This window comes from Rattus norvegicus, chromosome 16 (assembly GCF_021556685.1).
Source record: "Rattus norvegicus strain SHRSP/BbbUtx chromosome 16, alternate assembly SHRSP_T2T, whole genome shotgun sequence".
Taxonomy (NCBI): Eukaryota; Metazoa; Chordata; class Mammalia; order Rodentia; family Muridae; genus Rattus; species Rattus norvegicus.
The window spans coordinates 55,963,209-55,979,714 of NC_141549.1; the positions used below are offsets into that span (position 1 = coordinate 55,963,209).

The window sequence follows — 16,506 nt, forward strand, 5'->3', positions numbered from 1 at the left end:
TAGAAACTGAAACTTACTACTGAATTAGCATGGGTCAAGGCAGAAATTAAGAAAGAAAATATGAAATGTTTTAGAATTGAATGAAATAAAAGCATAACATACACAGACTTGCAGAACACAATGTGGTTCTAATAGCTAATATTCACAACACTGAGTGGTTATATAAAGAAATTGGAGAGATCTTATTTTAGTAAGTTCAGAGGACACCTAAGAGTTCTAGAAGATAAAAAAAAGAAACAACACCTCCAAAGAATATACAGCAAAAATTCAAGCTCAGGCTGAGATCAATAAAATGGACAAGCCCTTAGTTAGATTATCTAAAAGGCTGATGAAGGATACGTGAATTAACAAAATAAGAAATGGAAAGGGGGACATGACAACAGATACTAAAGAAATCCAGAGAACAATAAGGAAATACTTAAAACATCTGTATTCTATCATATTGGAAGAATACAAAAGAAATGGATATTTTCTTGATATATATATAATCGCTTACCCAAGTTAAATCAAGATTAGATAAGCAATTTAAGCAGACCTATGCCTCTTAGTGAAAAAGAAGCAGTAATTAAATGGTTTCCAACAACAACAAATGACTCAACTTCGCCATTGACTTTAGCAATAGGGTCTGGTGGTCTCTTTGTGGAGGGCAACAATAGCCTTGATAACAGCCTTGGCAGTTTAGAGGTTCTTCTGGGACCCCTTTGGCCAACAACTTGATACCATACACTATTACCAGGCTGGAAGATTCATTTGGTGACAAAGATATCCAGTTGGGGCTCTCTCTCCCCCATTATTTGGCAATTTTATTTGGATTCCCTTTAGTTATGTGAATATTTTAGGAAACTTCTCCTGTACTAGGTTTCCATATTACCCCTCCAATGGCCCTCCTTATTTCAGTTATCCTTCCCCATATTTCTTTACTCTCTTCTCTCTTCCCTTTACCTCCCCATTTACACTTCTAAAAACATATAAATTATGCTTGTCTGTATGTCTATGTATGTATATGCGCACAAGTTTGTTGGTATCCTTGGAGTACTGAAGAGGGAATAAGGTCTCTTGTAGCTGGTGTTAGAGGCAGTGGACTTGGGAGCTGGGAATTGAGCACAGGACTGCTCTTAGCTGCTGAGCCAGCTCTAGTTCTAGCCTTTACATTTTGAGTATAGATTAAAAATGATTCCTGAAATAATTTTAACATTAGGGGATGAAAATGCTGAAATAAATTAAATATCTAGCACTTAATAAATTGTCTAAGTAGATGATGTTAGGTTATAAGATTACAGTATATCACATAAGGTATTTTATATAATACAAAAGAATTGACAATAAAAATATTAATGTGTGAGTCAGATGAATAATACATTATTTCTATGCATTTCTTTTAAATAATAATGTTATTGTTATCATTATCATTAAGTGTGTCTTCCTTTTTCTGTAAATTTATTTTTAATGCTTAAGAATTTCATACTTGTATGTAATGTATTTTAATTCCCACTCACTTCCCTTTAATTTTTCGTATACCTACACCCTACCCTAAGTTTTCTCCCTCCCAGCTTCATGTTTTTTTTTCCTTTTAAACCCACTCATTCTGTATTCTGATTACTGCTCCTTGTATGTGCGTAGGGCCATTGTTTGTATTGTGAAGCATAGGTGGGATTTCATTAGCCATTCTCAAATTTATACAGAATTTTGGCCCAGTCTTACTCATTTTTTGTGCATTTATTCACAACCCCTTGAGGTTATATACAGTGCTCCTCCCCTTACTGGAAAACTGTATTTCAGCAGGCTTCAGAAACATGTGGCTCTTGAAATATTTTTGCCCTTCGTCCATTGATCATCCTTGAGAAAGGAAATATGACATAAATGTTCCATTTAGTCCAGAGCACTCCACACTCTCATATCTGTTGTGAGTCTCTGTTCTGATTGCCATGTACTGAACAAAGAACCCACTTAAGGTCAAGAGCTCTTCAGTCTATGGGTTTGAAGATAAGTATTTAGAATACAGTTTGAGGCTATGTTCATTCAGCCACATAATAGTAGTAGGTTACTGATTAGGACCTCTGACCTATCCAGCCCCAAGTTCTTGGATTAATTAACAGCACCAAGCATAAGCTCTGTCTTAGGTTGAAAGACTTCGATTTGTTCAGAACACAGTTAGTTACTCCCATAACATCCATGAAGGATTGCATCAGAATTTACATAACTGTAGCATCTGATTAAATGGGACATATATATTGTCCTTACAAACCATTTCTGGCTGATAATTCATTTTAACACGGTTCCTGTAGTTCAATAATTTTGAACCAATTGTGTATCGAATAGGAGATTTCAGTCAACATGTAATTAGACAATTTAAGAAAGGTCCTCCTATTGTGTAAGTCCCGAATTGCAACATGGATTAGTCAACTCAGAGGGTAGAAGAAAGAATACTTCAGGATCTTATCCAGGCAGGAGAACATGGAGAAAGACAGTATTTGGACATGAGACCTAGCTCAAGAGCGAGACTAGGTAAATCTGCTTCTGTGTAGGTTGAGGAAGAAGATTGGCAGCACCTGGACAGTGGGTCTGTTTTATTTTGCCGACACAATAGTGTAAAGGTATAGAACTTTGGTTCCAATTTCGTTCTCTGATATTGCTGACTCTGATATTGTTTAAAAGGAGGCATTCATAAGGATTTATAAGGCATTTATACGGACAAAGAACATATATGAGGAAAACAGATAGAACTTTATATAAATATTATGCATCCCATCAGTGATGGGATGGTTACATAGCATCCCAAATCATCCCAAATAATGATTGTGTGGCATGTGCATGAAATATCTGAATGCACAATTATGGAAATATATTTATCCTGATGGTACTGACTGGTTTTGTGTGGCCACTTGACAGAAGCTAGAGTTATCACAGAGAAAGGAGCCTCCCTTGAGGAAATGCTTCTATGAGACCAGCTATAAGGCATTTTCTCAATTAGTGAGTAAGGGCAGGAGGGATCATTGTGGGTATTGCTATCCCTAGGCTAGTAGTTCTGGGTTCTATAAGAAAGCAAGCTGAGCAAGCCAGGGGAAGCAAGCCAGTAAGCAGCACCCCTCCATGGCTTCTGCATCAGCTCCTGCCTCCAAGTTCCTGACCTGCCTGAGTTCCTCTCCTGACTTCCTTTGGTGATGAACAGCAATGTGGAAGTGTAAGCTGAATAAACCTTTCCTTCCCAACTTGCTTCTTGGTCATGATGTTTTGTGCATGGTACAAACTCTGACGAAGACACTGATATAACACGGAAATAATTAGTAGAAATAGTCATATACATTTTATGTAAATTAAGAGAAATTATAGTCTGTATGTTTGAATTTCACATCCAGTTGCATAGGTATTTACACAAGTAAATAAAATGTTCTAAAGATTATAGGGCTTATTACAGTTTCATTCCTTTCAGAGAATGAAATGAAATTAAGTAATGCCTATGAGATATTTTCACCTTTGTAAGTTAAACATTGTCTACATTTGGGGTGTGTGTGTGTGTGTGTGTGTGTGTGTGTGTGTTAACAATATATCTATCTATATTTTGTTGTGTCACTTGTAAGCATGAAAATATTAGAAAGCTCCAATAATTGAAATCAGTAAAGAAATGAAAAATGTCATATGTTTTAAATCATTCCATCAAAGCGTTATCTCCATTTACAGTTGTCTTTATCTCACTAAGTAAGGTAAGGAGATTGAATATAAAATAACAATTCTTGGAGACCTATGGCACATTGAGGGGTTACTTATTCTCACAAGGAATTACCTCTCACAGAATTAGAGCTAAAATTTTATCTTTAAGATGATTTTGGTAAAGATTGATTAAATATTGTTATATTGTTTCTATATTTTCAGCATAAGTTGAAATTTTAGAATTTTATTTAAGAAAAAGAGTCCCCTATAGATTCTCCTAGAATGTCCCTTCCTTAGAATGTGTTAGGTGATGACCACAGTTAATGACTTATGACATATAATTAGCTTATGAGAAGCTTTCTTTAAAAGACATTTAAGCATCTTGGTTTGACAAAATCTTGTCTACATGTTCAAGATGGATTAGGCAATTATCCAATATATCAGAGTGAAAAATCCATTGCAAAACAGAGCTGGAGTGAAGGCTACTTTCCAAGATTGGTAGTTTAAATTAGTAAAGCTTACTGTCCTCTTATGTTTGCCAACAGAGAAATGACCAAACACCTAGGTCAGTGTCCTAGGTGACCATTGAAAAAACTTGGAGTTGAGTGGAGAAATGTTTTCAAACACTTAAATTATTCTAAAACATTATCATTTTTCCATAGTTCCAAAACACATAAAATTAAATATATAAAGAGAGAAATTCACAGAAAATGTGCAAAAGTATGAACAGGTAGCATACTAGAATTTCATCAAGATTGGCTCATACATGAATGTCAAATCATGATTGACCCTTGACATGGACATACTGAAAAGACATTTCAAATCTTATGGTGTGTTTGCAGGACTGAAAAGCTCATTAGTTAGCAGATTTATGGGGCGAAGTTTGGCATGACCTAGCAGTGGGAAACATGTGGATCACCTGCAAACATGAGAATCCTCCTTGTGTTACCACCTGAAGAAATTCTTACCACATGCACAATAATTTTTTAATATCTGTACTTTTACAAAAATAATACTTGGGAAGAACTTAGTGTCTAATACGATCATCATGTATGAAAGAAAGTCATTATTTAACATGACTCTCAGAAACAGATTATTAAGCAACAAAACAAAATTACAGGTAAGTTTACACATAAACTTGATATGATTTAATTGTATAAACTAAAAAAATCAAGTTAACTGAATAACAATTGCTTAGGAATATTGACATTTTGTTATATGATCAATAAATTCGATTTAGTATAAAATATGAATGGTATCAATTATGTACACTGGTAACTAAATAAATATTTGGCTTACTCTTAATATACTTCTTGGATATTTGACCTGTATTTTTAAATGACCAAAACATATGACAAAATTGAAATGAAAGCAGCATGAATTCTTATTTGAGCAAGAGAAACTGTGAGTTTCCTTTTTCTCCTTACTGAAAAACACTATCTCGCCTATACTTAAGATACCAAATATAAACTCATGCAATTTTGGTCAAATTACTGAAAATTATCATATGTATGCTTTCAAGCTTTCTAAACTGATTTTAAAGAAAAGAAACCTCCATTCTCTTAGGTTTTTTTCAATTTCTGTAAAGATATTTAGTTTTAGAAACAGTAAGCTATTCAGTATTTATCTGAATTTCTCTGATAAAATATTTAGGATAACATGGAGCTCTAGGGCATAGGTGGGAAGGCAGTGGGAAAACATGTCCTCTGCTGGGCTTTATCATTCTTCATGGAGGAGGATGGTGAAATGTTTTTTCTGGTTGCTCCTTGCTCAAGCTAAGGGTTGACAGGAACAACAGACTCCCATTCCCCATCAATGCTGTTCAACTCTGCATAGACCAATTTACTGCTGTGCTTCAACTGTAAATGAGATGTGGCATCCAAGTTGAGATTTGTGAGGGTGAATCCTTCTTAGAAATGAGAATTAATGGGAAGGCAAATCCTGAGCTCCAAAGCCTGGGTCACTGAACATTCACATGGTTTGTTTGTTTGTTTTGTTTGTTTCATTCTCTGCTTGTTTTTTTAAGTCATTGCTTTTTAATAACGATGCCTCCAATGGGCTGCCATTGACTTGTCAGAAGAGCAAGTTATACACTGAGTTACGAGTGAAATGGACTAATCATAACATTCCTGTTTTGCAAAGAATCTCATAGCAGCACACCTGATACCATGGATTTGAGAGAAGAATGATAAGAGAAACAAACGCACTAAATTTTCTAATTTTGACAGCTCGTTTTATTCCAGCAGGCAGACTGTGTCACTGCTGAGAATTCCAAGGAGCTGTTTATCTTTTACAGTAAGCATGAAAACACACACAAAAAAAGGCAGCTAGACTACGATTAGAAGAACCAAGGTATTAAAAGAATTTAACGAAAGAAAACAGGTAACAAATTCTTTTCTACTTTCCTTGAGAAGCTCAGAATAAAACGTCGTCTCTGAGATAATGGGAGAGAGCAGTTTGATGTAGAGAGAAGCATTACTAAGTGCTCATTCCCTTTAACTGTGCAATTTAAATGCTCGAGTGTAGCAATGGAAAGAAGACTTAACTAGCAAGCCTCATTGCTATCTGCTCGTAAAAGAAAATGATCCCCACAGATTATCACGTTTTGTTAAAGTCAACATGGGGATGGATAGCGATTTTGCAGTTTGGGAAGAAGGGCATGTGGGGAAACCGAAATGTGAGCAAAACAACAGTTGGGCTTTCTCGCATTGTTTATTGGTGCTTCGGGGATTCTCTGCGGCATTGTCTTTCATGGCTGCTTAATAAATAAAAATACAGTGCATAGCTTACAAGTTTGTGATGTGATTCACAGAATGGTAGTAATTCACCCAAGGGCTCCCGCCTGATTTAGTCTGGGGAGCACATCTTAGCATCTGCAGCCATACTGACAATTTTCCCAAAAGCCAAGGGCTTTTGCTATTTTGCCAATCATTTACATAGACTACTATAAATTATGCAGCCATCTGTATTTTTGTGCACCTAGATTGTATCAGATGAATTTACAGTCTCAAAAGCATTCGTCCTTGCTGTCTCCTTCATGCTGACTTTTCTGAACAACCATAGAATCTGGGATGTACCCAGATGTGCTCTTGAGAATGTCTTCCCATTCTCAATCTTCTTGCTCCTCAATGCTGCGTCTTTTCCACATTGACTAGTACAAACTATCATGGGCAGCTAAAAGTATTTTCAGTAACACGTTCCGAAGTCAACTCTCCTGGTTGTTCCTATGTAACACTGGTGCAATGTCTTGGGCTTCTTCTGCTCTAATGCCTTACTTTGGCCAGTTATGAGGATGATATATTCTTACTGGTCTGTAGTGAGGTCTAAATGAACTCAGCACACTGGGATGCAGCAGATTATTAGAAGTGAGATTAGAAGTGGTACTCCATATCACGTTTCATTCTTTATTTTGTTTTGCTATAGATGTAATAGTGCCTCACTGCCAGCTCTGACTCCTTTGACTATGAAGAGCTTCACCAATAAGGGACACAGGTAACCAGCTCTGGGACTTACAGCATTTCTCAGAGGAGAAGAATAAATCCAGGAGGGCATTTCAAATATGGAAACTCTTAAACTGGTATTTCCCAACACTGCAACTATTGTAGTGTCATCTGAATGGCAGGTGATATTTTGCTGAAACTAGAGAGAGAAATAAAAGGAGAAAATTAAAGACAGATGACTCCTAAGTGTGGATTACAAAGGGAACCACCAGGGAGGTATCCCATTGATGTCTTCAGGGACTGAATAACAAAGAAAGGGTGGCAATTCTTCATAGGGTTAAAGAACTTCTGAGTTTGCTGGAAGGGAGGTCAATGTTATACACAATATGACAGCCTAACTCTCAGTTTATTTTAGGTTATATGGAAAACTGACTTAGTTAAAAGCACACATTGCAAACAAGATCTATAAAATTTCTAAGAATGTTTGTGTATGGGAAAGATAATTGTATTGTTTGGTGATGGGCTGAGGAAAGTAATCCAAGAAGAAATTGGTGGGCCTGATATATATGTTGTTCTTTAATTAAAATATATCTGTTCTATTTGTGCAGCAACAGGTATTTTAAATAAAAAATAAATGCCAAGGATTATATATGAAATGACTTATACCCAATATTTTCTCATGTACCTCAATGGTATAAATTCTGGGACATGACAGGAGAAATTATGATAGTTCTGTTTTTTAGTTCTTGGTGGAGCTAGAAGCTCTTTACATAATGTTACAGTCGAGAAAATCTAGCCCTAATATTTTCTCTGTTCCCCTAACCCAGTGTGTCATGTTGAAAGTTCTTTGAGAGACTTGGTCCTGAATATTTTGAAATTTGGGTAGCATCTATGAAATTTCAGTTCCCTTGTGTGAACAAGAGGTTGGCCAGAATATTCAGGACTCAATGTTACAGCAATGTTTTTAATTTTTCAAAAGTTGTTTAAGAATTTTTTACACGTGTATAATGGATTTTGGCAAATGAATTCATCTATCTCCCACCACCGCCAGCCTCCCAACATCATGTTTTCCATCTATCATCTATCTATCTATCTATCTATCTATCTATCTATCTATCTATCTATCATCTATCTATCTCTTAAAACCCATTGAGTCCATTTAACTCCATTTAGTGGTTCAAGTGTGTTGGTATACAGCTATTCATTGGAGCATGGGAAAACTACCAGGGCTATGTCTCTGAACAACAGACTCTCCTTTTCCAGTAGACACACGTTACAAATAGATCCTTGGGTGAGATCTCATGGTCTTCCTCCCTATTCACTTTGAAATTTAGGCTGCCTTGGCATTGTGCAGGTCTAATGAGAAATCAGTCTCCAGATCAATGGGACTACAGAAAAATTGAGAACCATAGGCCAACTGTCAGGGAGGAAATGGAAAAAGTAATGATACTTTTGAGCTTGCTCTAAGAATTCAATAGGATGTACATTTCATTTCTGCCTTTGATACTGTAGTCATGTAGATGGTCTGGGATAAACTAACTGAAAACGCTAACTCCATTCCAAGTTTTTCCATCTAAATAAATACTAGGTATTTAAATTTCTATTCAAACTCAAATTAGTAATTGTTACTGATAAATTAAATAGTAATGGTGTTCCTAGCCTGATTATCTTTGGAATAGGATAGAGTAAATTGGATTACTAATACATAGATCTCTCTTTGTCTTTCTGTCTGTCTGTCTGTCTGTCTCTCACACACACATATGTATATAGAATGTAAATGTATAGATTTCATAACCATTGTTAATACCTAGGCTAATATCTAATTATATGTTTAATAACCATTTTTAAATATGTAAAATGTGTTTCTCCCCTTATGTGTAGTTTCAGTAATATCCCTTGGTGTTGCCCAGCAGCCAAGACTGACTTGAAATTGGCTCTGGCTAGCATGTGCTCAGATAGATAGCTAGATCTTCTTCACAGTTTCATAAGACTAAAATCAGTCATACAAATATTAACTATTTTTCCTACAAGGTGTTTTTGAATTGATACTTAGGTGTTAGGCAATTAAAAATCCATTGGATTTTTTTTTAAAAAAATGTGTTTGTTGCTGGCAAGTTCATGGATATGCATCTGGTAGAACAGCTTTTTGATCATGGATGACAAAAATCAACAGAAAATTATAGAAAGAAATATGAGGTCTAGATTTCTCTTTTAATCTTTTCTCTCTCTCTCTCTGTCTCTCTCTGTCTCTGTCTCTCTCTGTCTCTGTCTCTGTCTCTCTCTCTCTATCTTTTTAACTCTCTCACATTCTCCCTTCCCCTTTTCTCCCTCCCACCACCAAGTCATTTCTGAATGTTTCAAACACTTTGAATGAGTAAGCATGTTCTCTGAGTAGGACGTTTATAAAACCAAGTGTCCTTTGTATAGTTCACATTAGTCATAGCCTTGGATTTAATTGACTGGATAATTCTATCACATTGAATTAAATATCACACTTCAATATCAACTCCGCACTGAAAGCTCTAATACTGAATTGGTGTAATTTTAACCTTCTGGGAGAAATGGTCGGTGTGGAGTTTCTGCCCAGCCAGTACACGCTTTGATTTTCAGCAGTCTTCTTTGAAGAGTGTCTGATTACTTTCAGGGGTGAGGTCTGTCCTTTTGTCCCAGCAATGTTCACTTTTCCATGCTAGCTGCCAACATTTTTTGTCATTGTGAGATTTTACACACTGTTGATTGGAAGTCAAATTAAAGGTCTTAGGCAATTTCAGTTTAAAAATGCCATATAACAGAAAGAATTGAGTTTGAGACAGAATTCTAACAGTGAGCAAGTTAGGTCAGGCCTTGAGTATAGTTGGACAAAACCTACTGTTTGGGTTTTTTAAATTATTTGTTTCTAAATCAGAATGGGGAGGAAACAGAATCTTCCTATTATAAGAGGATCCATTTTTGAAATAGATTACAAGACTTTAGAGAAATGTTTGATATCCTTAGCCATCAGGAAAATGCAAATCAAAATGACTCAGAGATTCCAACTCACCAATCAGAATGGCTAAGATCAAAAAATGCATGTGACAGCAAATGCTGGTTAGATGAACACTCCTCCATTGCTGGTGGGACTGCAATCTGGTAAAATCACTTTGGAAATCAATCTGGTGATTCCTCAGAAAATTGGACCTGAGGACCCAGCTATACCACTCCTGGGCATATACTTAAAAGGTGCTCCGACGTACAACAAGGACACATGCTCCACTATGTTCGTTGCAGCCTTATTTATCATAGCCAGAAGCTGGAAACAATCCAGATGTTCCTCCACAGAAGAATGGACACAGAAAATGTGGTACATTTACACAATGGAGTACTACTCAGCTACTAAAAACAGTGAGTTCATGAAATTTACAGGCAAATAGAAAATATCATCCTGAGTGAGGTAGCCCAGGCACAAAAGAACACACATAGTATGTACTCACTGGTAAGTGGATATTAGTGCGAAAGTTCAGAGTACCCATGATACTACGCATAGACCATATGGAGCTTAAGAAGAAGGAAAACCAAATCATATATATGCTTCAATCATACATAGAAGGCAAACAAAATAATCACAGGAGGTAGAGGGAGGAAAGGAGGGGGGACACATCAAGTATTAGAAGGGACAGACATACAGATGGTCAGGAAATCTAATAAATAGCTGCAGCAGTGGGGGATGGGGAACTAGGGGTAGCCACTAGCAAGTCCCAGATGCCAGGGAAGCGAGAGGCTCCCAGGACCGAATGAGGTTGGCTTTAGCGGAAATACCCAACAAAGGGGAGATAGAACCTGTAGAGAACATGTCCAGAAGATAGGCCCAGCCCCCCGTTGAGGGATGGTTTCACTCACCCATCTCAATATTTTTAACCCAGAAATGTTCCTGTCCAAAGGAAAGTCAGGGACAAAAAAATGAAACAGAGACTGAAGGAAAGGCCATTCAGACACTGCCTCTCTTTGGGATCCATCCCATCTGCAGGCATCGAACCCAGACAATACTGTGGATGTCAAGAAGTGATTGCAGACAGGAACCTGGCTGTTGTCTGAGAGGCTCTGCTAGCACCTGAGTAAGACAGATGCAGACACTCACAGCCAACCATCGGACTGGCACCCCAATGGAAGAGCTAGGAGAAGGTCTGAAGGAGTTGACTGAGGGAATACCAACCCCATAGGAAGAACAATATCAACTAACCGTACCACCCAGAGCTCCCAGAGACTAACCCACCAACCGAAGAGTATGCATGGGGTGATCCATGGCTCCAGATATATATGTAGCAGAAGACGGACTTACCTGACATCAGTGGGAAGGGAGGCCCTTAGTTCTATGGAGGTTCAATGACCCAGCATAGCCACCTAAGCTAGAGCACTGATGCAGGAGTATGCTGAGTGGCTGGAGGAGTACCCTCATAGAAGCAAAGGGGAGACAGGGAAGGGGATTGGGATAGAGGGGATGTGAAATGTAAACAAATAAAATGATTTATGAAAGGAAATATATCTGTAATTTATGAGTGTAAAATGTAGACACCTCCCTGCTTTAGAAGCTAATAGAAGCAGACTTTCTAGTCTTTACCACTATACTTTCCGTTTCTGATCCCCTCAGTATCTCACCCCATTGCCATCTCTTATGATATTACACTTGTCAGCCAAGGTCTGAGTTCATGGATCAATAGAACATGGCAAGAAAAAGCCATTGAAGCCCACTACTTCAGGTCCTGTGTTCCCACTCATGGAGAGAGCTGCCGTAGTTTGACTCTCAAATTCTGAAAAGTTGTAGAAAAGAACAAGTGGCTCATGGAGGAGAAGGATGGCACAGACATTCTTACTGATGAAAGGAAAGTGAGAAAAAGGATAGGAGGATGGATTCAGAAAAGCTGTGATTTGCACATCCAGTTTGCTCAGAATGCAATCTGTCTACCCGTGTACCTAGTAAATAACTTTGTTCAATATTCAGCCCTCCTACCTTAACCTGAAACAGCAAAAGCAACTGTTTGGAGAGGAATGAGAATCCGTGGAGACAGAGAAATTGATGGTTCTCTTTATTTGGCTACATGATGGACAAAGAATTATCTTTGGATAACCATCAAAGTTATTTCATGGAGCTAAAATTATTTTTTTAATGTGTAGCTTGTGCTTTAAAAATCACCACAGGATTGTAGATTATCTGGAGAGCTCTACCAAAAAAAATACTTTCATTAGTTTCCCTCCATCTTGTATAAGGTAAATTAAGTCCCTGGAAAACTTAAGGTGAAGACTCAAATAAAATTGCTATGGAATAACGGCCACATAGAGACACTAGTGTAGCCTGAAAGACATAGAAATAGTCTATATCCAGAATTTTCAAAATCTAGCTTCTCTGTGAAATACTTGGGAAAGTGTAGAAAAATCTGAAATATTTGGAAGTTTCTTCATACTGAGCTTTGCTCATTTTAACTCTTTCATTAACCATTAGCAGCCAATGATTAAATCTTATAGAAGAGACCAAAGAGACATATCACACCATGAATGAAATTTTTCGTTATTTGTTGATGCTCTTAAATGCTATTGTTTCTTTGCCATTTAACATTTATTGTTTCTCTGGAAGATGTGAAAGGAATTCTTGCTTCTTGACATGAGTGTTTCATGTTGTCCTGATTTAAACATCTGTATCACCTTGTTATAAATTTGATCTCAGTTATTGTGAATGTTAGCTAATTAAAGAGAAAGATGAGTGATAGAAGCGTAACTAATCCCGCTACCATTATTCCAATCAAGATGATTTTATACATACATATAATCTGGTCAGAACCCTCAACCATCTCTTATCCTCCTATTAATCTTACAGTCCTGTCATCAATTTCCTACCCCACTTTCATGTCTCTGCTTTTGTTTTTGTTCGGTGGCCCACTGAATTTAACCAGGACTTCCTACATGGGCGTGAGTGTGAAGCTATCCAATGAAGCATGAATAACTCACCAGGGACCACATCAATAAGGACGCTGACTTCTTCTTCTAGTAGCTTTTCTATCACCTGAAATTTGCCTATTTTTTCCTTTTAGATAATTAACATTTAATTAATATATAATTAATATAGAAAGGCAGCCTTCTGATTTCTGTGGAGGTAGACTAGTTTTCTGTGTCTATGGGACTTTGTATAAATGATTTTTTTCAATTTCAATTTTTTCATATCATATGTGAGATTCAGTCCTCTTAAGAATCCTGATTATTAATTCATTGCCACAGCCAAGGAGTAGCCCATTCCTTGGAATTTTTTCTTTTTAAGATTTAGGTTTAAAATTTTTCATATGACTATATAATGTATGTTTGTCATATTTATCCCCCACTTGCTCTTTCCAGCTCCTCTTTCCTCCTCCCAACATATTCCCCATCTCCTTCTCAACTTAATATCTGTTTAAAATAGCCCACTAAGTACAATTAGTACTGTCTGTATGCACATATGTGTCTGTTGTCAGCCTCTGAGGCTTGGACGACCTAGTAATGCATCCCAACCCCCAAAGAAAGGTGCCCTCCTCAGAATCATCAGCTGTCATTGTCTTCTCAGTTAGAGGTTTGGCATCATTAGTGACATCCAAGATGCTAGAACTTGTGATTGTCTTGACTTATATGACTGTTATGTGAGTAAATGCAGGAGCTGTGGGTTTATGTATATAACAGGCATGTTATGTTCTGAAGCCAGCTCAATCAATGGGTGACCCATCTTATGACTTGTATTCTCTCTGCTCTCTCTTCCACAATGTTTCTTGAACCTGGAGGAACAGTTTCGTTTTTACTATTAATGTTCCATCTATGGCCAAGAACTCATTGCTGCTTATTTTTAGTAAACTTGAAGAGTTAAGAATTATTGCATTAGTGAATTAATTATGAGAAGCATCTCTGACAAATGTATACAGATACAAACGTAAATAATTAGAAAGAAGTTTGGCAACATGATCATCTAACAAAGCAATATCAACAGGTTTCCCCCTGGAAAACAGGATTTTGCTAGCCAAGGTTTTTGATCTCGTTTTTTGTTACCAGACATGAATCTCCTCCAGAGGAGCAAGTCTGAAATCCGACCAACAGAGCAGTTGCTTATGCCCACAATTAGCTGTACTGTGGTTGCTTCCCTGGGCCTATCTTGCATACTAGGTCATTATTGTAGGTTGCAGCATTGCATAAGACCATTAATTTATCTTCTTCCCTAGCACCATTCATAAAACGTAGCAACACTGTGGAAGCTAGGAGCCGTGCTGGCTAGTCTTATGTCAATTTGATTGGTGAACTAGAGATATCTGAAAGGAGGGGAACCTCATTGAAAAGATGTCAATGTAAGAGCGAGCTATAAGGTGTTTTCTTAACTAGTGACCAACGAGAGAGGGCTCAGGCCATTGTGGTTGATATTTTCTCTGCAACTGTAGGTCCAGCCCATTGGTCGGTGCCATCCCTTGGCTGGTATACTTGGGTTCTATAAGAAAACAGACTGACTTTGTATGGGAGTGGAGAACTATGAGGTGAGAAGTGCTTCAGATGCTTTCCAAGTTCTTGACTATGGAGTATTTGATTCATCCTGGTACACTCAGCTTGGCTGCTGGAGTTGCTTGTGGCATGTGCCTGGGCTGGGGCCTCCGGAGCCGCCTTGGAATCTCCCCCAAGGACTCAACAAGTGAGGCAAACCAAGACACAGAGACAGGAACCGAACGAAGCAAGCATCTTGGAGAGAGTGGGGAATACAAAATGATTCTTGTGGTTCGAACTGACTTAAAGATGGGGAAAGGGAAGGTCGCTGCCCAGTGTTCGCATGCTGCGGTTTCTGCCTGCAAGCAGACTCAAAGAGAAACCCTCAGGTGCTCAAAGAGTGGGAGTACTGTGGCCAGCCCAAAGTGGTGGTCAAAGCTCCAGATGAAGATACCTTCATTCAATTACTCACCCATGCAAAAGCCTTGGGATTGACTGTAAATTTAATCCAAGATGCCGGACGTACTCAGATTGAGCCAGGCTCTCGAACTGTCCTGGGAATTGGGCCAGGACCAGTAGAACTAATTGATGAAGTTACAGGCCACCTAAAACTTTACTAGATAAACTTTTCCTTGATAATGATTCTGTCCAAAGACTATGGAGCCCCTCAGTAACAATAAATGGGTAATTCTTATCCCCCACTTTAAAATCGAAAAAAGAAAAAGAGAAAAAGTAAACAGACTGGGATGTAAGCCAGTAAGCAGCACCCCACCATGGCTTCGGCAGCATATCTTGTCTCCCGGATCCTGCTTCGTTTGAGTCCTTCTCCTAAATTCCTTCAATAATGAACAGCAGTGTGGAAGTGCAAGCAAGATAAACCCCCATTTTCCCCCAATTTTTTTTTGGCCATGTTGTTTGAAACCTCAATTAAGACAGTGGCAGTGAATTTCCTGGTCAGTTCAGGATTGATTTCTTTGTGCCCTGTGACCTAAGTGGGTGACATCCTTAACAACAAGGTCTCTCTAGCTAGTAATGATAGGTAAACAACACTGGTAGCAACAGCTGGCTTTCTTCTGAGCACTTCTAAGATCCCACCGACCAGAAACTCATGGGAAAAAAAACCTTTCTGACACTGAAAAAAAAAATTAACAATTCATGCCCCTGAGAACAGTTTCATGTATCCATGTAAGATACCATTGCTCAATTTCCTTTAAAATTACCCTTTAATTAGCTTACAGAACAATGAAGTTTCAGGGAACCTATGCTCTTTCAACCCAAGTGGAAAATATAATAAAATGTGATAGTGGAACACATATGCTATGAAGGAATGGCTAGGAAAATCCTGGGAGCTAAAGGTACAAGCGGGAATCGATCATGGCTTGTTTATACTTTTTTTCATTTTTTATTGTTTATTTTATTTATTGATATTTCAAATGTTATCCCTTTTCCCAGTTTCCCCTCCATTAACGCCCTATCCCCTTCCCAACCCCTGTCTCTATGAGGGTGCTCTCCCACCTGCCCACCCACTCTTGCCTCACTACCATAGCATTCCCCTAACCTGGTTCATTGAGCCTCTATAGGACCAAGGGCCTACCCTCTTGTTATGGCAGATAAGGCCATCCTCTGCTACTGTCATGGAGTATGCTGGAGTCATGGGTCCCCCCATATGTACTTGGTGGTTTAGTCTCTGAGAGTTTTGGAGGGTCTGATTGGTTGATATTGTTGTTCTTCCTATTGGGTTGCAAACCCCTTCAGCTCCTACAGTCCTTGCCCTAACTTCTCCATTAGGGTCCCCAAGCTCAGTCTGATGTTTGCCTGTGTACATCCACATCTGTATTGGTCAGACACTGGCAGAATCTCTTAGAGACCACTATACCCGCGTTCAGTAAGCACTTCTTGGCATTAGCAATAGCGTCTGGGTTTGGTGTATTTATTCTTTCTTCTGATACCTATATTGTTTCTA

The 16,506-nt window shown here is 38.1% G+C and overlaps 1 protein-coding gene and 1 pseudogene; both read left to right on the top strand.

The window, feature by feature from the left end:
- Positions 1-16,506, top strand: part of Erich1 (glutamate-rich 1) — a gene marked incomplete at its 5' end in the record, with an annotated part of 52,793,804 nt that overhangs the window by 25,092,649 nt on the left and 27,684,649 nt on the right.
- Ptrh2-ps1 (peptidyl-tRNA hydrolase 2, pseudogene 1) lies at positions 14,616-15,163 on the top strand (annotated as a pseudogene).